This window comes from Panthera leo, chromosome A1 (assembly GCF_018350215.1).
Source record: "Panthera leo isolate Ple1 chromosome A1, P.leo_Ple1_pat1.1, whole genome shotgun sequence".
NCBI lineage: Eukaryota > Metazoa > Chordata > Mammalia > Carnivora > Felidae > Panthera > Panthera leo.
The window spans coordinates 209733477-209755252 of record NC_056679.1 but is presented as its reverse complement, the minus strand read 5'-3'; the positions used below and the strand labels follow the sequence as shown (position 1 = coordinate 209755252).

Sequence of the window (21776 nt, the reverse complement as noted above, 5' to 3'; positions counted from 1 at the left end):
GATCTGTATAACCAATAGGATATTGCAGAAATGACATGTGACTTCTGAGGCTATGGCATAAAAGACATGTGGTTTCTGTCTTACCCTCTTTTGGGTCACTTGCTCTGGGGGAAGCCAGTCGGCATGTATCAGGACACTCAAGGAGCCTTATGGAGAAGTCTGCATGGTGAAGGACTGGGGCCTCCTGCTGAAAGCCAGCGTCTGACTGAAACCTTATACAGCCCCCTAGCCAGAACTGCCCAGCTGCGCAATTCCCAAATTCCTGACCTACAGAAAGCACAAGAAATGAGAAATGCTTTCCTTGTACTAAGCCACTTAGATCTGAGGTGATTTGTTATGCCTAAAGTTTTGGGCATAGCACCTACCTAGCTACTGAACAAATCATCTTACTTCTTTTTCTACATGGAAGTCAAAATCATTCTAACTATGTGCCAAGATATCCTCTATAATAAATCTGATTATTCTTCATTGAATCCTTCATCTCTGGACTGTATAGAAATGACAGAAGTATGTACTCCAATATCCCGGGTTACTGAATAAAAAATGGACAATCTTCCCATAAGGTTTTTCAAAATGTAAACATACCAAATATAACAAAATTGATTACTGGAAAAAAACAACAATCAGAGAGAGATTAAAAAAACAAAAACAAAAAACCCTAGAGGTGCCTGGATGGCACAGTTGGTTAAGTGTCTGATTCTTGATCTCAGCCCAGGTCATGATCTCACAGTCAGTGAGTTCAAGCCCTGCATCAGGCCCTGCACTGGTGCAGTCTGCTTGGGATTCCGTCTCTCCTCTCTGCCCCTCCCACTTGCACTCACTCTCTCTCTCAAAATAAATACATAAACTTAAAAAAAATACAATGTCATTAATTGCCATCTTCATCTTGTTTTACTCTTTGGATAAACCTAAGATCTGTGGGCCACAAGAGGAATGCAAACACTACTGTCCTAGAAGATTGCCAATACTTAAAAACTTCTGATGATATTGGAGGTGAGATTATCAACTATGCTTTTTTGATACTGCATAATAAAATATAACATTTGGAAAATCAGCATAACTTAACGAGCCAATATTTCCCAAGTGACTAATTCATGATATTATGAAATTACTCATGGGTAAAAGATGCATTAAAAGTACATGCTAAAACAATAGATTTTAGTGTGAAAAATATGGAAAGTTTGATGGTTTCAGATTCCACATTGCAATTAATCTTTAAAAACCATTCGATTTTCAAGTTTTACGTAGCAAAGAAAAAGCCCCACAATTATCTGAAAACACTATAAAAATACTTCTCTCTTTTCCAATTAAAAACCCGAGTGAGGCCAAATTTTCACCATATACTTTGACCAAAACAACACAGTGTAAACATAACATAACCATTCCACAGAAGGAACACAGAAGCACAGAGATAAGAACATAGCTGTTTTCTCTTAAGCCAGACATGAAAGAGATCTGCAAAAATGTGAAACAATGTCATACTTTTCACTACTTTTGTTTCAGAAAATAACACAAAAATAAGTTATGCTAATATGTAATGGTTTTATATTTAAATCAATTAATATGTTTTAATGTTCTTATTTCTATTTCTAATACTATGTAGAGATTTAACTCAAAAAATGTCCTTTTGGGGGGGTCGTCATCAGTTTTTCAGAGTGGAAAAGGGTCAGAAGACTAAAGAATATAAGAACTGCTAAACTTTTGCAACTTCATGAAGTTGGAACTATTGTTATCATCCCCATTCTACAGAGGAAGAAACTGAAGTTTAAGGAGTAATTTGCTCAAGGTTATGCAGATGTCAAGTGGCAGAGGTAAGATTCAACCCAGGCTTCCAGCTTTGGGGCCCAGACCCTTCCCTACTATACCACACTGCTGGGGTTTGGTCAAACAATTCAGCTATAGTAGCGCACAGGGTTGGCTTCATTATCACCCTCAATTTTCCCCATTCTCAGTAGCACAAAGTCCCATCCTTGCTCTCCTAGGATTACTGAAAAAGGCAACATAACCCTTCCAGTATAGGACCTCCATGAGTGGAAGGAGGTTGGTGATCATCAAGGTCATACCATGCTGTGTACTGGGAGGGGTGGGAGAAATGGTCAATTCACACATATCATCCAAGTTATTCTAAGTATGTCCAGATTCTCCCAGCTGTTAGACTTGGTACTTTCCAATGGGTTGATTTTGGAAACAGTGACCTGATCCAAAGCCAGGAGCTGATCAGGTTCTTCCTCCCTGCCTCTAATTCTGCCCTATGTAACATGGTAGACACTGGACTCATGTAGCTATTTACATTTAAACTAAAATTAGTTAAAAAGCAATAACATGAAATGTTCAGTTCCTCAGTCTCACTACCGTATTTCAGGTGCACATGCCTACATGTATATTGCAGCTGCTGGGGTCCCTGGAATTGTATGTGGTCTAGCAAGGAATGTGCTAGCTTTGCAGTGAGTCGAACCTGGGCCATCAGATGATAAATATTTCCTAGATGGTGGTAGTGATGGCAGTGAGGGTGATGGAAGGAGCTGAGGACCAACGTCTGCCCTTGGGATTTACAAATGTTGGGTTTCTCACAGCACAGTCTATTGACTTTCTGCATCAGATTCCCAGGTGGCCTCAGCCCTACTGAGCCAGAATCTTTAGGAGCAGGATTCTAGCCAATCTGACTCAGCTTTCTCCCAGCAGCACTGGGATTTTTCATTTCCCAGAACCAACAACCCTGGTCTCTCCATGTCCTCTGTAGAGGCACCAATATGGCCGTCTCCTGGGTTAGAAGAATTTCAGTGGTGAGTCTGAAAGGATCCAATCGCCTGAGCCTCTCCTTTCATTTACCTTTTGTTAGGTTTCCTTAGGAATTCTCTGCAGTATAAACTCCAAGCAGGTGAATGTTCCCTCTCCCTTAGGAGATGGAGAGGAGGCTGGGATGAGGTTCTGAGTGGATTAGGGATCTCATTAATCGATGTGGGTGGGGCTGGTGAAAAAAAAAAGTTTCAGCAGATGGCAAGCTTGACTCAGAATTTTCTGAAATTCTTTTCAAAGAGTAGTTGGGTATTCTTGTTTCACAAGATCTTTGCTATAACATGACTTTCCTTGGCTCAGAAACAGGGTTACAGAGGCCGTCACTGGGCCCCAGCCAAAGAAGTCAGATTAGCCGAAGTACCAGAAGTACTGTGTGAGAATACCGTGTCACTGAGAACATGGTCCTGGAAAGGACATCTCAAGGCCAGTCATATAGCAGGGTTCCAAGCTACAGCCATGCTGGGTTGGGAGGTTCACCATGAGAAAAGATGCTGAAACTTGTGGGACCAAGTGACTGTAAAGTAGGCTGAACATTCCAGAATACAGAGTAAGAATCACCCTGGCGGAACTGCTACTGGGCCCTGGCCAAGCCCAGCTACTGGCTGACACCACCCAGGAAAGCCACGAATCTTTCCTTCCTGTGAAGATGTCACCAATTAGGCATTTATGAAGCACGTGACATATGCTGAGGAGCATGCAGGTTCTCCGGGGCGTGGAGTAGGAAATAAATGAAACGATACTTTGCCTGCCCATGAAAAGTATTTACGTTCAATTAGAGGTCAGAAGTGTGGCTGTGAGGTTAAAAAAAATAAGTAAACATGAAATTATCTATTAATGTGATACAAATACATTAATGTGGTTTAAGGGAAAGGACTCATAAAGGCAAAAAAAATGTTCCTAATGCTAATTATACTTTAAAAGATGGTGAAGCACCTGGATGGCTCAGTCGGTTAAGCATCTGACTCTTGATTTTGGCTCAAGTCATGATCTCACACTTTGTGAGTTTGAGTCTCTCGTCAGGCACTGTGCTGACCCTACAGACCCTTCTTGGGATTCTCTCTCCCTCCCTCCCTCTCTCTCTCTCTCTCTCTCTCTGCCCCTCCCCTGCTCACGCTGTCTCTGTCTCTCTCAAAATAAATAAATAAACTTTAAAAAACTCAAAATAAAATAAAAGGGGATGGTTAAGATGAGTAATCTAAAAATTCATTCTTGGCTAACTTGCAGGCTTGGAGCTGGCAAAGAGGTAGGCGTGTGTGAATGTGTGTGTGTGTGTTCACGTGCACACACATATCCACTCAAGACATGCCCAGAAGCCGAGCCACGTCCTTCTCTCTCCTCAGGGTCAGTTTCCTTACTACAGATTTTTTTCTTCTTCTGCTCTCACTCTCTTTTTCTGCCTCTACCCTCATTCTTCCCTCTGTCATGCCGACTCAAGGGCCTGTGACTTCACTGATGAAAGAGATAGGAAAACAAATATGGTCTCTTCCGGACTCTGAATTCCTTCACTGCCCTGCACCCTTCTGCTCCTTCTATCCCCTTACCTAGCCAAACCTCACCCTCACATTTTGCTCCAACTATTTGGGATTATTTCTTAGTGTGTGGTAAGGAGGATTCTAGCGCCAACAATCCCATGCCATTTTTGGATCAGAATAAGTTGGCAGCCAGTGAAATACAGGCCAATACAATCGAACCTTCCAGGGAGCCAGCCACTCTTGGATCACTCTGCAGCCTGCTCCTATTCACACTTCACCCCTTCCTCTTGTTTTCTTCTTCATTACAACAGCAAGCAAATTATGCTCAGGTAACAAGCAGGGTGTTGAGGCCTCTGTCCCTCTTTCTTCTCTGAACCTTTTGCTTCCCCCCAGGACCTCGAGGGCTGGGATGGATGTGATTGTTCTCCTGTGAATAAGACTACAAGGCGGGGTCCAATGGAATCCAGTCTCAGTCATGTGAACAAGAGGGTGTTCTTATCCCTTGGTCTTAACCCTTGTGAGTTAGGCCCTAGCACAGGATCTTGCTAGAGTCCCTGTTCCTGTTAATAAATACTTATCTAGCAGTTGTTTGGTGGGGGTTCCAATGATGAGCCACAGGAAAAAGAAGTCCGCCTCTCACAAAGCTTGCTGACTTCTGGAGCATTTCACAAGTTGTGAAATGTCAGCGGTTGTTATGTCACTGTCGTTATGGTCAGGGCGGGTAGGTCCACTTGGTCACATTCACTGGAGCTAATGACAACAAGGACTAGTCCTCAAAGGGCCAGCAGCCTTTGTATAAAGAAAAATAAGCTGTGTAGCCCTGACTCCCCATGCCCTCGGTCAAGGTTTGCAGTGTGGCCTTCGGTCTGGCCACAGCAGAGTGTAGGCCAGTTTAGGTCATGTTGACTCTGGGAGACAGAGAAGTGGGAGACCTCAATGGCAACATCTCACCGAAGGCTACCAGTGGCACCAGGAACAAATAAAAGTGAGCACACTAGCATCATAACTGTTTCCTCCTCTTCTCTGGCCAAGCCCCACAGAGCCTTTCACCCACAGAGGAGACCCACACCAATGCTACCCCAATCCCTTGGGCAAATACTCCTTTGTTAATTTTCTTGCCTCATCTACTTATTTAAATGGGACTAGAGACAAATTGCTGCTCCCACACCTACTCCCACACAAACTGTGGGACTTTGGGCAGGTTATAGAACCTCTCTGAGCTTCATGCTCTTCATCCATAAGGTAACAGAGTAAAAATATCTACGTCATAACCGTACAATGTGGCAATCAAACTCGATAAAGCATGCAAAAGTGCTATGTCAATTGTAAATTGGCATCATCATCTCCATCATTTCCATTTCCAATTGTAAACTTCCATCATCATTTCTTGAGTGAACTCCTTTTCCAGAAAAGACACTCTTTTCAAATGCTTCCTGCTGGAAGCATTCATGGAATTCATGGAAACTGGGCCAGCTTGACGGAGAGCATAGGTGGTACTTCTAGCCCAGGTGTGTGCATAATAATTATACTTATATGGATAAGAACCTACTGAATCGATCATCAGGAATGGGCTAAATGTACCCATTTCCCCCACTGTCCAAAAGTAGAATGTTCCAATGAAATCTTTGGTAAGCCAAAATGGTGTAAGGTGAAGAAGCAAGTATCATTAATTTATATGGAAAATTTTTAGTGCCTAGATCCAAAGAATAACCTCCCTTAGGCTTTTTTGATACCTTAGGACACAGTTTGCTGACAGATACACAAAATAAATAGAGCTCAAGTACAGATGCTCGCACAGTCCAAAGCTCTGGCAGCCTGATGCTGAAATACTAAGTATAGCTACCAGAGAAGGAGCTTGGCGAAGCCACCCTCATTGCTGGGGGTGCACTGCCTCTATAACGACTTGCTGTGAAATAAATGCTCAACGCTATTTTTGGTTTTGTTGTTTATCATAAAAGTGCAAATCATCTCTGGATTTCTTCCAGGTAGCAAAAACAAATACGGTACTAATGTAGGTCTTTCATAAACACCAAGGGGGTGCAATTGTGAACTTTCGAAAAGTAAGGGACACCTGTATGTACCTTTTCTAAACTCCTCAGGTAATTCTGAGGATTAGCCAGGCAGAGAAGACCTGGGCCTGTCTCTCATTACTCCTACATCCCTTAGCCTTTCTCCAACTTTTCTGGTAAGAATCACATGGGATACCTGCTGGAAATACGAAGTCCCACACTCCATTCCAGATGCTCTGGATCAAATCTTGGGGGAAAAAGCCTAAAACATAGGAGATTTTTATCAAGTTGGAAAACAGCCTAAAGTTTCCCAAATGTTTAGCGTATAGAAGAATTAACTGAGAACTCTGTTTCTAAGAAATGAATATGGCTAGGCGTGTCCCCTCTAACTCAAGAAATTATCTATTTGGAAAACCTGGGGTGAGTCCTGGGATATTCACTTTTAACTAGCACCCTCCGTTGTTCCTCCAGTCTTGCTACTCCATGGGAAATGCTGTCCCAAATCTCTGGAATGATCTCAGAGAATGGAGGATAAGTTCTGGGTAGGTTACTCCAGCTCCTATGAACACTCTTGCTTGAACTTCCTGGTGGCTGTTGAGAAGGACTGACTCATTGAGAAGGGACAATCCTAAGCTGTTCCAAGTCTTGGCAGTGAAAGCTCTAAAGCGGGGCACATGGCATGAGGGGCTAAGACAAGCCAAGGAATGCTAGTGTCCAGAGAAGCTGTATTCTAAGTGCTGCTTCCTGGGGTTCCACTTCTTTAAGCTGTGAATCGAATCACATATGCCACTGCCCCAAAGAAAAGCTTCCCTGCCCTGGTACTATGGACACCTAATAGGTCCTGCCAGTTGTCAACACACCTGGGAAGCTAGGCAAGTTTCCTTTGGCATCTATACTCTCCACACCCTCCCCCACCACCTTCTTGGATCCTATGCCTGCGGGACCTGCAGACTGACCACCAAGAGTCCACTATGGACTAGGACCCTTCAGGGCACATAATGTAGTCCTCGCTCAAGTATATTTGTGTCCCCAAACAAGGAGCCATTGGTAATGGAAAATGTGAGAGTAGAGGCATTTTCTTCCTTTCCCTAAGTTCCTGTCAGCACACAGATGAGAATTTCTGCTCTCTCCAATATATTGAAGCAAAAGCTTCCCCTTTCTTGTCACCACTCATTGGCTTTGCCTAAGTGATAACAGAGAGTCAGTTTATCAATGTGGGAAGGGAGGTTCTTTTTTTTTGTTTAAGTTTACCTATTTTAAGAGAGAGAGAGAGAGAGAACAGGGGAGGGGCAGAAAGAGGGAGAGAGAGAATCCCAAGCAGGCTCTGTGACTGTGAGATCATGACCTAAACCGAAATCCAGAGTTGGACACCCAACCAACTGAGCCACTCAGGTGCCCTGGGGAAGGGAGATTCCTGATGGGTCTCCAGCTGGAGGCATCTATCCAATGGATAGCTTTATCCCCACTACTCTACATCCTGGAGATTCCATGGCTTGTCTCTTTGATGATATGAATCTTCAGGTATGGATCTAGATAATCAGTGAGGAAGGCTTGCTTCAAAATACAAGAGAGCCTAGGCATTTACCATTTGCTCCTAAAAGATGATGAGGTGATCTTATTTCTGCCCTCCCACCTCCCATCTGATTTAATATCTCTTTTGAAACCATGATCAGCCAAAAGCATTGTGATAACACAGACGATGGATTCCTGGGCATGGGATAAGACACTGATGGACAGACTGACTGACTGACTGACTGACTAACCAACTAGAGAGACTCCCACGCATAGTGACTCATACAGTTGATTTTTCATAGTCACCAAATAAAGATTTAAAAAATCGAAGTAAGTTACTTCTGACAAAATCCGCAGATGGAACACAACTGTCTACTTTTCTCCCAAAATACACTTAAAAATGCCAATAAAGGGTTATTTTTTTCTTAAGACATAAATCTAAAAAGCCAGGGCTCCTGGGTGACTCAGTCAGTTGAGCTTTCGCTTCAGCTCAGGTCATGATCTCTCACAGTTAGTGACTTTGAGCCCCGCATCAGGCTGTCTACTGTCAGCATAGAGCCTGCTTCGGATCCTCTTTCTCCCTCTCTCTCTGCCCTTCCCCTGCTCGTGCCATCTCTCCCTCTCTCAGAAATACATTAAAAAAATACATCAAAAAAATTTAATAAATCTAAAAGGCCACTAGTCCATGATAGAAGGAACTAAGAGCAAAAATTTGGAAGACAGAAAATACATGAAGGTATTCCCTAAACCAGAAAGCTGAGAAACAATTTGGTTTGCACCAAGAAATCCTCAAAAGTTTTGGAAATTAGCAGCACGTACCTCTAGAAGGAGGGGAGCTAGACAGGGTAGCTGAAATAAACAGGACTGGTTGAAGACTATATTTTAGAGCCAGACCCCCAACGTCCCTCCCAGGACAGTCATGTTATACAATTTGTTGCTTTTCTCCTAACTAATCTTTAATGTTTATTTATTTTTGAGAGAAAGCACAAGCAGGGGAGGGGCACAGAGAGAGGAAGACACAGAATCTGAAACAGGCTCCAGGCTCCTAGCCGTCAGCACAGAGCCCGACACGGGGCTCGAACTCACAAACTGTGAGATCATGACCTGAGTCGAAGTTGGATGCTTAATCAACTGAGCCATCCAGGTGCCCCTCTCCTAACTAATCTTATAGACCTCTGTGACCTTTAAAACTATGTGCATTTTACTACTTTTTTTTTCTTAATTAAGGTAGGGAAGGAAGGAGGGTAGAAGGCATTCTCTATTAACAAGCATGTCCAGGGCCAGTTTTCCCCTCTTCCTCTCCTCTCTGAATCTAGCCCTTCAAAGTCTAGCACATGTAGTCAGCTCAAGATCCCAAATGAACTCTGCCACAGCATGAGGAAATTTCACGCTGAGAACAGTTGAACACTGTGGCATGTTACTCAGTAGCTTGGCTAGAGTTTAAACAGGTCCATCCAGGCTCTCTCTGTCTTCCTTCTTCCTGCCAGGCACAAGGCCTCTACCCTCCAGGTTACTATCTTGCTGTCCAGCACACCTGAGTTCTATACCTATAGCAAAGGCTGAGGTCATTCCTCTAGCTCCTCCTGGTCCTGAAGGAGAAGGCCCTTTCCCACTCTGGCCCAGGTCTCCTCATTGAAACCAAAGTCAGCCAAGTCAGAGTATTCACCACCTAGGTATTAGAAGCCCATTTTTTCTTAGTCATTTCTGTTTGCTCTTATCGAGGCTCCTCTTGCCTGGGGTCCACCCAATCTCCCCATCATCACAAAGCTTATTCTGGATTACGTATATGTTCATTCTTTCTAGGCATTTTTCCTTCTGCAAAATGGCTTCTTTCTGGCTCTGCCTCAGGCCAGCCCTAGCACACTAGGTCCTGTTTGGGACTCTTCTGCTCCAAAACTCTTAAGGGTCTCTGTTTTCAAGATAATGATCTTGATCAAGATAATGACAATGATCTGGCTCTGGGAAGACTTATGGACTGTTCTCTATACTGTATAAAGAACAGTATAAAGCTGTTCTTTATACTCTCAGGATCCTGTCGTGTTTGCATTTTAATGCATAAACCTCTGGCAACCTGCCTGAACCCTAGTCGCCATCTTTGGGAGAAGAGGGATTTCTTTCTTTCCTTTTTTTTTTTTTTTTTAAGAGAGAGAGAGAGAGAGAGAGAGAGAATCCCAAACAGGCTCCATGCCCAGTGCAGAACCTGATGTGGGGCTTGATCTTATGACCCTGAGATCATGACTCAAGCTGAAATCAAGAGCTGGACGCTCAACTGACGAAGTCACCCAGGCGCCCCGGGAGAAGAGGGATTTCTAAACAGGTTCTAGAAGCAGTTTCCTGAAATAGGAACTTTGTGGTCATTTTGCTGATAGGGACTCTAATGCCCTGGGAAATCCTAGATCCTAGTCTCACATCTGGGACTCTAGTTTATAGTCCACCAGAGCACCTGTAAAACGTGTTAAAGATCACAAACTTTGGGGTGCCTGGGTGACTCAGCTGGTTAGGTGTCCAACTCTTGATTTCAACTCAGGTCATGATCTCACGGTTTATGACATCAAGCCCTGCATCAGGCTCTGTGTTGGCAGTGTGGATGGAGCCTGCTTGGGATTCTCTCTCTCCCTCTCTCTCTCTCTGTGCCCCTCCCCTGCCTGCATGCACTCTCTCTTTCTCTAAAAATAAATAAATAAACTTTAAAAGGAAAAAGATCACTAATATACATCAATTTTCCCTATGCTGAGCCCTGGAAATGGTTTTTTTTGCAGCACCATGTAGTCGTTAAGACTGTAAAGTCTGGGGCACTGAATTCTGGCGTAGCTGTGTGACCTTAAGCATGTTACTTAACTTCTCAGTTCACTTATCTGGGGATAAAAGTACTTGTGCAGTTTGGTATTAGTTAATACATGTATATACTTAGAATGGTGCCTGGCACATAGTAAATACTCAGTAAAACCTATGGTCTCTGGCCCACCCTGCCCTCCAAGGAGGATGCAACCCACCACCAAGTTACCCACTCTCTCCTCTGCTGACCACTGTGAATGGTGCTGCTGTGATCGTATTCATCACCCTATAGTGTCCCCTGCTGGTCAGGGGCCTCCTGAGGACAGGAGCTGTATCTTAATCATCTTTATATTCCCCACTATCTGTTGCAGAGTTCAGCATTTTGCAATTGTGTGATAAATGTTTGTGCAACTAATATCTTTCAAAGAAGAGAGAATAGCAGGCAGTTATGAGCTCCTCAGCAGAGATTTGATTATTAATTATCAGAAACCCAGAGGTCTCTCTCGCCACACCCTCCATGGCACCTGGGAAATTTCTTCATATGATTTTAACTTCTTTCCCATCATTATGGAAGCATCTGCTGAGAAGAACCCAGAAGAGGAAAGAAAGGGAGTGAACCGAGTCGATGTGACTGATCCCAATCTTGGAGGCAGCCAGTTCCATTGCTTTGTGTTCTATGACCTTTTCAAGATGTCATTTTTCAAGACTCTTTCCCAGCAAGAGCACCCTGCCTTCCCCAAACTTCCCTTAGCATTGTTGTACCACCCCAGAGTCTGTTGACCACAGAGTTTTGTTTACAAATACTATGGCAACCCCAGAAGCTCTGGCAAATGTAAAATATCTTGCAAGCAAATAAAGCACAAGGCTGGAGCCATCAAAGCCCTCTGGACTCCCAACCTCACTGATAGGGTTTTAAAGACATCTGTTTTATGTTCCTGAGCAGGCATTGCACCACGGTTTTCAGGACATTTTTCTCCTTCAAAGGGGACATGTCCTAAGGGACATTTAAAAAACCCATTCCTCTTGCCAATAACTGCATTACAGTTTAGCTGCAGAGCCTCACTGAGGGGATTATCAACTTTCTGATGTACAAATTTTAGTGGGATGGTTCGTCAAATGTAATTATTTCAGTGTGTCCATATCCCCTTCCCTTTACCTGCTTAGTTTGGTTACAAATCCTGATAAAAAGATTCAAGTACAAGGAGTTCGGGGGAGGGGGCGGGGGAGAGGTGATTCCAGTAAAGAGATGGGAAATGAGACAGGAAAAAGAAGGCAGCAAATAAACAGTGCATGATAGAGTCCATTTCTGCTGGAAGTAACTGGAGCATAAAGTTGGGAACACAGAGAATCAGTTAGAACGTGTGCTTTGAAGCTACCAAACCCAAGATGCAAAGGAGCTGAAGATTTATGAACGAGTTTTCATCAGTCATGGTTGAAGACTGCTGGGTGTAGGAGATTAAATAAAGCCTCAGGCACTTCTCACCTAAGGAAAGAAAGCCTTAGGATGTAAGAAGTCTGACACTGCAGTTGTAAGGCCAGAGGGGATAGGACAGCACAACAGGAGTAACCCCTTGAAGCCCCACCTTGGCCCTTTGCCCAAGGTTGGGGATTCTTTCCTTTGAACTTGTACATTTTTATCTTTCTTATCCTAAACAGAATGCCTATTGGTGATATGCACATGAGATTTGTCTTTGGCAATAGTTCCTTTCCCACTAACTGTGGATTACATCTCTTATAGGGGCAGCACCCACCTAAGATTAGAAAGAGGATTAGGTCTCACTAATAAGTAAACATACTTCTACTCTTTATTTCAAAATTCTTCACATAGTTGATTATGGCTATCTTGCTCTGCCTAGTCTTCCCTTCTCCAAGCTGAATATCCTCAGATCCCTTAATGAGTATAATACAGTAACACCACCTGGTGTTTTACTTTACTTCTTTATGATGCTTTACTTCTTATAAGCCACAGAACATGGTCATACCATAGCTGCCACTCATCTTGATTCCTCCCATATAGTCCTCGTCCCTCCATCTCTGCCACTTTCTGTAAGTTTGGTTCTTGTTGGTATAAGGAAACATAGTCAAATTGCCAGCAGCCTAGGTAAATATGCTCTTTATCACTGTCAACTCTGTAAAGAATCTGGTATGTTACCCTCTTTGCAAGCAAACAAACTAACCTTACACAGATCCATGGATGCTGGCAGAAGATACGAGATTCCTGGGTCAGAGACAAAAGACTTTATTACTCACAGCACAGCAAAGGGCATAAGCATCAAAATATTTGTACCAGTCTTTCAGGCCCAAATTCCCACAGGCAATGAAAAGATGACCAAGTGACACCCACACTTGCATTGGGTTGCTTTACAGGAGTTTACAGAACCTGAATCCTTTATAATGGCCAAAAAGCAAACAAAGCAAAAAGTCTGACCTTGGCTCCAGCGGGAGAAATCTTTTTTATACCAGGTTTATAGGCAATCTTGTCTTCTGCTCTACAAGATTCTATCTCTAACTTCCAAGCTGTTTGCTACATAAACATCTTTGAGAAGATAGTCCAAAATAAAGAAATGCAGAAACATGAGAATCAGATAATTATCTCTCAATATTTATGTAATAGGTAGATAAATGTAGATGACTACATTAATTCTTATAAACAGTACTCTAATTTCTAAATGACTTCCATTTTTATTTCAGAGGCACTTCACTTGCATTTTGGGAAATGATATCTTTTATTTTACCTCTCAGGTTCTAGCTACCTGATTCTCTGAAAGGCCCTTAATCAAGGAAATACACACTTAAAATCTAATTGTAGAGTCCCTACTTGAATAAACACAATAGTTTTTAAAAAAAATTAAGTGAAGGGTTGCAGAACATCTGTGATTTGAGATGAAATGTCATGAACTAAATTATTCTCTCACCTGAAACAACTAAAAAGCCCAGACAAAATGCATGACACAATGGTTTTCAAGACATTAAACATCAGGTATTGAAAGACAATGAACACTAAAAGAGGAGAAACAAATGAAATGAATCTACATGTGTCCCATCTTACTGCCTAGAGCAGTTTCCAGGATGTGGAAGAGAAAGGAAAAACCTAACTAGAGCCAGCATCATCCCTGAGTGAGGAGACAGAGCTGAGAGTCTGAGAGGATTGGTCTCCCCATAGCTAGAGACTGTATGGGAGACTGCTGGAGAGAACAGGACTCAGAGAGCTCTTGAGATCTGCAGATGACTCACAAGTCTTCAGTAGAGTGCTGAGCAACATTTGTATGTCAGAAAATGACCCTGAGGCAGGCTGAAGTTGGGGGGAGGGGATATCCAATGAGAGTTGAAGGAATAACCAAAGGTCACACAATGCCAAAAAAAAGTTCCTGGTTCCACAAACCAGAGAAGAAAACCTCGTAATTCAGAGTTGTCAGCTAGCATATATCCAAAAGTTTTACCTTAGTATGGTGGAAAATTAGCCCTAAACTAAAAACTGCTCTGATCCTGCCTAACAAAATCTAAAAGACCCAAAAGGATCATACTGTTAGATTAGTAAACTTAATGATATTATAATAGAAAGTATTCAAATGAAAAATAGAGAAAAGACTGAAGAAAAAGACGAACAGAGCATCAGTGAGATCTGGGACAACTTCAAGCGGCCTGATATATAGGGAATTGGAGCTCCTGAAGTAGGAAGAAGAAATAATAATAATAATAATAATAATAATAATAATAATAATGGAAATAATGGTCAGAAATTTAATGAAAACTGTAAACTCACAGATCTAAGAAATTCAACAAAATCCAAGTATAAGAAACAAGAAGAAATGATTAAATGATTAAGTCAGTTGGTTAAGCATCAGACTCTGGATTTTGGATCAGGTCATAATCTCATGGTTCTGGTTGTGAGATCGAGCCCCAGGTTGGGCTTGAAGCCTGCTTGGGATTCTCTCTCTCCCTGTCTCTCTGCCCCCCTCCTATTTGTGTGCACATGCCACTCTCTCTCTCTCAAAATAAATAAATAAATAAGGTCTTTAAAAAAAAGCATGTAGGGACGTCATCATATGGCCTATTGCAAAAAAACAAAGATAATTTATCAGATAATTATATCAGACTCCTAGTGAAAAGAATGCAAGTCAGAAGGGACTAGGGCATGTATTCAAAGTAACAAAATGGAATTCTATACCCAGCAAAAATATCTTTTTAAAAAGTGTGAAATAATTATTTTTTTCAGATATAAAAGCTGAAAGAAGACATTACCAGCACAAGAGTGCTAGAAAGTGTAACTATGTAAATATAAATCAAATATTTTTTCCTTATTATTTAAACCTCTTTGAGTGATAATTCACTTTAAGGGGGGGAAAAACCTGTTGTGAGGTTTACAATGTATTTAAAGTAGAATGTAAATAATAATTGTGCAAAGATCAGGAGGAAGAAATGAAAGTACACCAGAATCAGGTTCTAATACTGTATTTGAAATGGTATGATATCACATGAAGATATATTGTGGTAAGTTAAAGATGTTTACTATAAACCACAAAGCAACCACTAAAAAAATACAACAGATTTATAGCCATTATCCAAATCCAGAGTTAAAATGCAACATCAAAGATACTTAATCCCAAAGAAGGGCATACTATGGTCTGAATGTATCCTTCCAAAATTCATGTGTTGAAATCCTAATGTCCAAGTTGATGGTATTGGCAGGTAAGACCTTTGAGACATGATTAGAGCATGAGGGCAGAGCCTTCATGAATGGGATTGGTGCCCTTAGAAAAGAGACTTTAGAGATATCTCTATCTACTTCTACCAGGTAAGGACACAAGAAGTCTTCAACTGGAAAGAAGGCTTTCACTCAGTCATGCAGGCACCCTATTTCAGAATTCCTATCTCCAGAATCATTGAAAGTCAATTTGTATTGTTTATAAGCTACCCAGTCTGTGACATTTTGTTATAGCAGACTAAAGGCACAAATGAAGAGAAAGAGAACAAGGAACAGATGAGACAAGTAGAAAACATGGCAAAGGGAAGATTTGAACTCAACTTTATCAATAGTTACATTAAACATAAATTGCCTAAACACTATAATTAAAAGAATTTTTTAAAAAAAGAACCTGCTGCCTACCATAAACCTACTTTAAATACAAGAAACAAATAGGTTAAAAGGAAAAGAATGGCATGGTTGGCTGAATAATGGTTCCCCAAAGATAACCACATCCTAATCCCTGGAAACTGTGTTCACATTACCTTACATGGAAACAGGGATCTCACTGATGTGATTAAGGATCTTGAGATGAGGAAATTATCCAAGTGGTCCTATTGTAATCATGGGAGTATTTATGTGAGAGAGGCAAGAGGGTCAGAGCCAGAGAAGCCATGTGACAATGGAAGCAGAGATAATTAAGGGGAATATAATGATGCTATGCTGTTGGCTGTAAGGATGGAGGAAGGGGCCCTAAGTTAAAGCATCCTGAAAGTAGAAAAGGCGGGGAAATGGATTCTTCCCCAGAGCTTCCAGAAGGAACCAAACCTGATGATACCTTGACTTTAGGCCAACAAACCTGATTTTGGACTTCTGACCTCCAGAACTATAACATAACAAATTTGTGTTGTTTAAAGCCACTAAGTTTGTAGTAACTTGTTATAGCAGCAATAGGAAACTAATATAGATGGGAAAAGATGTACGATGTTAACACTAATCAAAACAAAGATAGTGTGACTATTTTAATATCAGACAGTTTTTAAAGTAAAGAATATTGCCAGGGTTAGAGAAGCTCATTACATAATGATAAAGGAGTCTGTCAATTCTTCTAGAAGACATAACAATTCCAAAAATGAATGTATCCAATAACAGAGCTTCAAAATGCATGAAACAAAAAATTGATGGAACTTTAGAACAAATTTTCCAAATCTATAATTATAATTGCAGATTTCACTATCTATCTCTCAATAATTGATAGGAAAAGTAGACAGAAAATCAGGTAAGATACAGACATCTTGAACAACACTATCATCTTGACCTAATTGACATTTCTAGAACATTCCACAAAACAGACTACACATTCTTTTCAATTGCATGCAGAACACAGACCATATTCTGAACAAAACAAATCTGTGTCAATTTAAGAGGATTCATGTCATACAAAGTATTTCTCTGACCACAGTGGAATTATTATTTTTTTCAATATATGAAGTTTATTGTCAAATTGGTTTCCATACAACACCCAGTGCTCATCCCAAAAGGTGTCCTCCTCAATACCCATCACCCACCCTTCCCTCCCTCCCACCCCCCATCAACCCTCAGTTTGTTCTCAGTTTTTAACAGTCTCTTATGCTTTGGCTCTCTCCCACTCTAACCTCTTTTTTTTTTTTTTTTTTTTCCCTTCCCCTCCCCTATGGGTTTCTGTTAAGTTTCTCAGGATCCACATAAGAGTGAAAACATATGGTATCTGTCTTTCTCTGTATGGCTTATTTCACTTAGCATCACACTCTCCAGTGCCATCCACGTTACTACAAAGGGCCATATTTCATTCTTTCTCATTGCCATGTAGTACTGCAATGTGTATATAAACCACAATTTCTTTATCCATTCATCAGTTGATGGACATTTAGGCTCTTTCCATAATTTGGCTATTGTTGAGAGTGCTGCTATAAACATTGGGGTACAATTGCCCCTATGCATCAGTACTCCTGTATCCCTTGGGTAAATTCCTAGCAGTGCTATTGCTGGGTCATAGGGTAGGTCTATTTTTAATTTTCTGAGGAACCTCCACACTGTTTTCCAGAGTGGCTGCACCAATTTGCATTCCCACCAACAGTGCAAGAGGGTTCCCGTTTCTCCACATCCTCTCCAGCATCTATAGTCTCCTGATTTGTTCATTTTGGCCACTCTGACTGGTGTGAGGTGATAACTGAGTGTGGTTTTGATTTGTATTTCCCTGATGAGGAGCAACATTGAGCATCTTTTCATGTGACCACAGTGGAATTAAATTAGAAACCAATAATAGCAAGATCTGGAAAACTCCCAAATATTTGGAAACTAAGTAATACACATTTTTAACAGTTTTATTTAATTGACACAAAATTGTATATATTTAAAGTGTAGAAGTAATAAACTTCTAAACTTATGAGCCAAAAAAGAAATCAAAGAGAAATTAGGAAGTATTTAAAAATTAAAAAGAATAGGGAGCCTGGGTGGCTCAGTCAGTTAAGTGTCGGACTTTGGCTCAGGTCATGATCTCCCAGTCTGTGGGTTCGAGCCCCACATCAGGCTCTGTGCTGACAGCTCAGAGCCTGGAGCCTGCTTTGGATTCTGTGTCTCCCTCTCTCTCTACCCCTCCCCCACTCATGCTCTGTCTCTCATTCTCTCAAAAATAAATAAACATTAAAAAAAATTAATTAAAAAGAAGAAAAATAACATCAAAACATATGGGATGCAGCTAAAGCAGTACTTAGAGATAAATGTATAGTAGTAACTATCTATATTAGAAAGAAAAAAGTTCTCAAATCAATGACTTCAGCTTCCACTTAAAGAAATTTAAAAAAAGAAAAGCAAATTAAACCAAGGAATTAAAGTAAAGTAGAAGGAAGGAAGGAATAAATATCAGAGCAAAAATCAATGAACAGAAGACAGAATAACAGTCGGGAAATCAATGAAACCAAAAGCTGCTTGAGAATATCAATAACACTGAAGAACCTCCAAATAGAATTATCAAGAAAAAAAAAAAAAAAACAGAGAAAACAAAAACTAATAATATTAGAAATGACAGAGGTGAATGTATCTTAAATTCTACAAATATTATGCCAGGTCCACATGACTCAGTCAGTTAAGTGTCTGACTTTGACTCAGGTCATGATCTCAAGGTTCATGAGTATAAGCCCCGCATCAGGTTCTGCACTTTCAGTGCAGAGCCTGCTTCGGATTTGCTCTCTCTCCCTCTCTCCCTTCCCCTCCCTACCTGTGCTTTCTTTCAAAATAAATAAATAAACTTAAAAAAATAAATGAGCAAGAAATTTTATACCAATAAATTTAACAACTTTAAAATGGACCAATTCTTTGAAAGTTACAGACTAATAAAGTTCACTCAACATGGCTCTTTTTTTTTTTAATTTTTTTTTTTTTTTTTTTTTTTTTTTTGAGAGACAGCACAGGAAGGGGAGGAACACAGAGAGAGGGAGCCACGGAATCTGCAGCAGGCTCCAGGTTCTGAGAGCTGTCAGCGCTGAGCCTGATGCAGGGCTCGAACCCATGAACTGTGAGATCACGACCAAAGTCATGAGGCCCTCCCGACTGAGCCACCCAGGCGCCCCAACACAGCTCTTTTTCAGGGCACCTTAGAGGTGGTCGGCTGCTTCAGGGTGAAGCTGAACCTCTCTTTCCCAGCTTCTGGCTGCCAGAAACTCATCAAAGTGGACAATAAATGCAAATTTCGTACCTTTTATGAGAAGCATATGACCACAGAAGTTGCTGCTGATGCTCTGATTGAGGAATGGAAGGGTTGTATGGTCCCAATCAGTGGTGGGAACTGTAGACAAGGATTCTCCCTGAGGCACGGTGTCTTGACCCATGACTGTGTCTGCCTGCTACTGTGTAAGGGGCACTCCCATTACAGACCAAGGAGGACTGAAGAAAGAAAGCGCAAATCTTTTCCACGTTGGACTGTGGATGTCAATCTCAGTGTTCTCAACTTGATTATTGTAAAAAAAACAAAACAAAACAGGGAGGCGATATTCCTAGACTCACTGATATTACTGTGCCTTGTCTCCTGGGACCCAAAAGAGCTAGCAGAAATCTTTTCAATCTCTCTAAAGATTATGTCTACCAGTACATTGTGAGAAAGAGCCTAAACAAAGACAGTAAGAAACCTAGAAACAAAGTGCCCAACATCTTGTTCCTCCACATGTCATGTGACACAAACATCTTCTCTCTGAAGAAATAGCATACTAGGTTAAAAAAAGGAAGAGGCTGCAAAATATACTAAACTTTTGGCCAAGAGAATGAAGAAAGCCAAAGAGAAACACCGGGAACAGATTGCCAAGACACAGAGGCTGTTCTTTCTGGAAGCTTCTACCTCTAAGTTGAGTCTAGTCAAAAATGAGATTTTCTAAGAGTAACAAATAAATAAGATCAGACATAAAACAAAACAAAAGTTCACTCAACATAGATAAATCTCAAAATAATCATGCTGAGTAAAAGGAGCCAGACCAAAAAAGAGTACACATGTGTGATTCCATTTATATAAGTTTCTAGTAAATGAAAACAAATCTATTAGGAAAGAAAGCAGATCTGTGGTTGCTTGAAGTGTAGGAGCGGTGTGGGCAGGGGCCAGGAAGAGGGGAGAGGGATGGGTTCCAAAGGGGCAAGAAGGAACTCTTGGAGGGGATGAGTATGTCCATTATCTTGATTATGGTGATGAGTTCATGGGTGTATACATATGTCTAAACTTACCAAACTATATACTTTAAGTACATGCAGTTTATTTTATGCCAATTGGTAAATTACTTTTATCAATAAAACTGAGTTTGTTTTTTTCAACTTGAAATCTATAAATCTCAATTCAATCCACCTGTTTTTAAAGTTAGACTTTAAAGCACCAGCCAGCTCTATTAAAAAAGGGACCCACTTGAAGCAAGGAGGTGTGTGCCTATCCGATGCTCGTTTATGTGCAGTACACAGAATTCTGTTCTGAAGACAGAACCGGGAGAGAAGGTGGAATGGGGGAACAGGGAGGATACGGGCAGCCAGCCTGGCTGGAATTATCAATTGAGCTACCAACACACAAAAAAAACCCGCTTCACTTGCGCACCCTCTCCCCAGGCAATACACGGGGTGCAAAGTAAGTAAAATCTACTTCTGGCCTGACAGAAGAATTCACTGGCCTGAAACTGGCGCGCTCATTCCAGCTAGTTTGCTAGTTACACCATCCTGGCAGGCCACGTGCTCAGCAAACTCTGTTTCCAAGTCACTGTGCCCTGGGTGAGCCCTCAAGGGCATTGCTCGGGACCTTGCTATAGGCAGGCCAAAGATTTACGGGTTTTTTAGCTGGGGAACTCCAAGGAGAGTTTCGGTTCTGGTGCCTGGAGTAACACAGAGAAGTTTTGTTTGATCTATTAAGGCAATTGAGATGTTGTAACTCATTTGCAACTGATTTGATTTTACTCCAAAAGTATTCCCCTCCAGCCTCGACTTGGCTTTTGTGCCCTGGAAATCAGGAGAACCGTCTGTGGGTAAAAAGTAAAGAGGTCTAATGGGCAAAGAGAAAGGAACTCAAGGTCCCCCTGCATATGAATATTTTAATTACTTTAGAAGTCCCGCCTCCCTCCAGCCGCTCGCTGGTTCTGCGCGCGCTGTTTCCTTCCCCCGGGGCGGTGCACGGCGGCGGCTGGGGCTCTCCGAAATGCCACCGCTGTTGCCCTTGGCAATCCTTTATTGTGCAATGCCCTTTCTCAGGAAGATGAATACAAGCTGTACATACCGAGTGTCAGTCACACACTCAGCTGCCACCGGTCTCATTAGGCAGAAACTGAAAGGACCCCGAGGAAAAATAAATGCGGCTGAATCTGGAGTTCAGGGAAGGAGGCAGCAAGGCAAAGAAACTTCCTGCTACGTGGAAGCCACTTCCAGGCAAACAACCCGAAGCCCCCCGCACAGCACATTTCCCTGCCCCCCCAAGAGCAAGGGCCATTTTAAATTCCATCTCTTTGTCAACCTGTTCCAGGGGTAAAACCCCTCCCGAGGGAGCCACGGGCACAAAGACCCGCGCTAGGTGGAGGTCGGGTGTGCTACACGGGACAGCGCTGGTTTCTCTTACAATGGAGGATGCATCCATCTGTGGAAAGAATGGCACACCAGGGTTTTGTTTTTGTTTTGTTTTTTAATAAAAATCTAGATCTGCCTTTTAGGGGAGAAATACACCATCTTCCCTCTACCCTTCTGAGTTCTAAGCTGAGATAAAAGGCAGACTAACAGGAGAAATACATCATTAGCATGTATACCTTATGCATTCACAGGAGATATGCAAGGAAAATGAGTAAGACCCAGAGGTGGCTTTAGAATTCAGGATTAAATACTATCTTAATAGGGAAAGAGGAGGGAGGGAGGCAGATCATTTACTCTTGGGGGAAAGACGTATAGATGGGAGATAAGACAGCGACAAAGTTTGTTAGGGTTGGTATTAATTTCTAGTCTCTTCTCCTATGATCAATCTTCCCCAGTTAAAGACATTCCTAG

At 41.7% G+C, this 21776-nt stretch overlaps 1 pseudogene; it reads left to right on the top strand.

The window, feature by feature from the left end:
* Positions 1-123: 123 nt before the first annotated feature.
* Positions 124-19654, top strand: LOC122198489 (annotated as a pseudogene).
* Positions 19655-21776: the final 2122 nt, after the last annotated feature.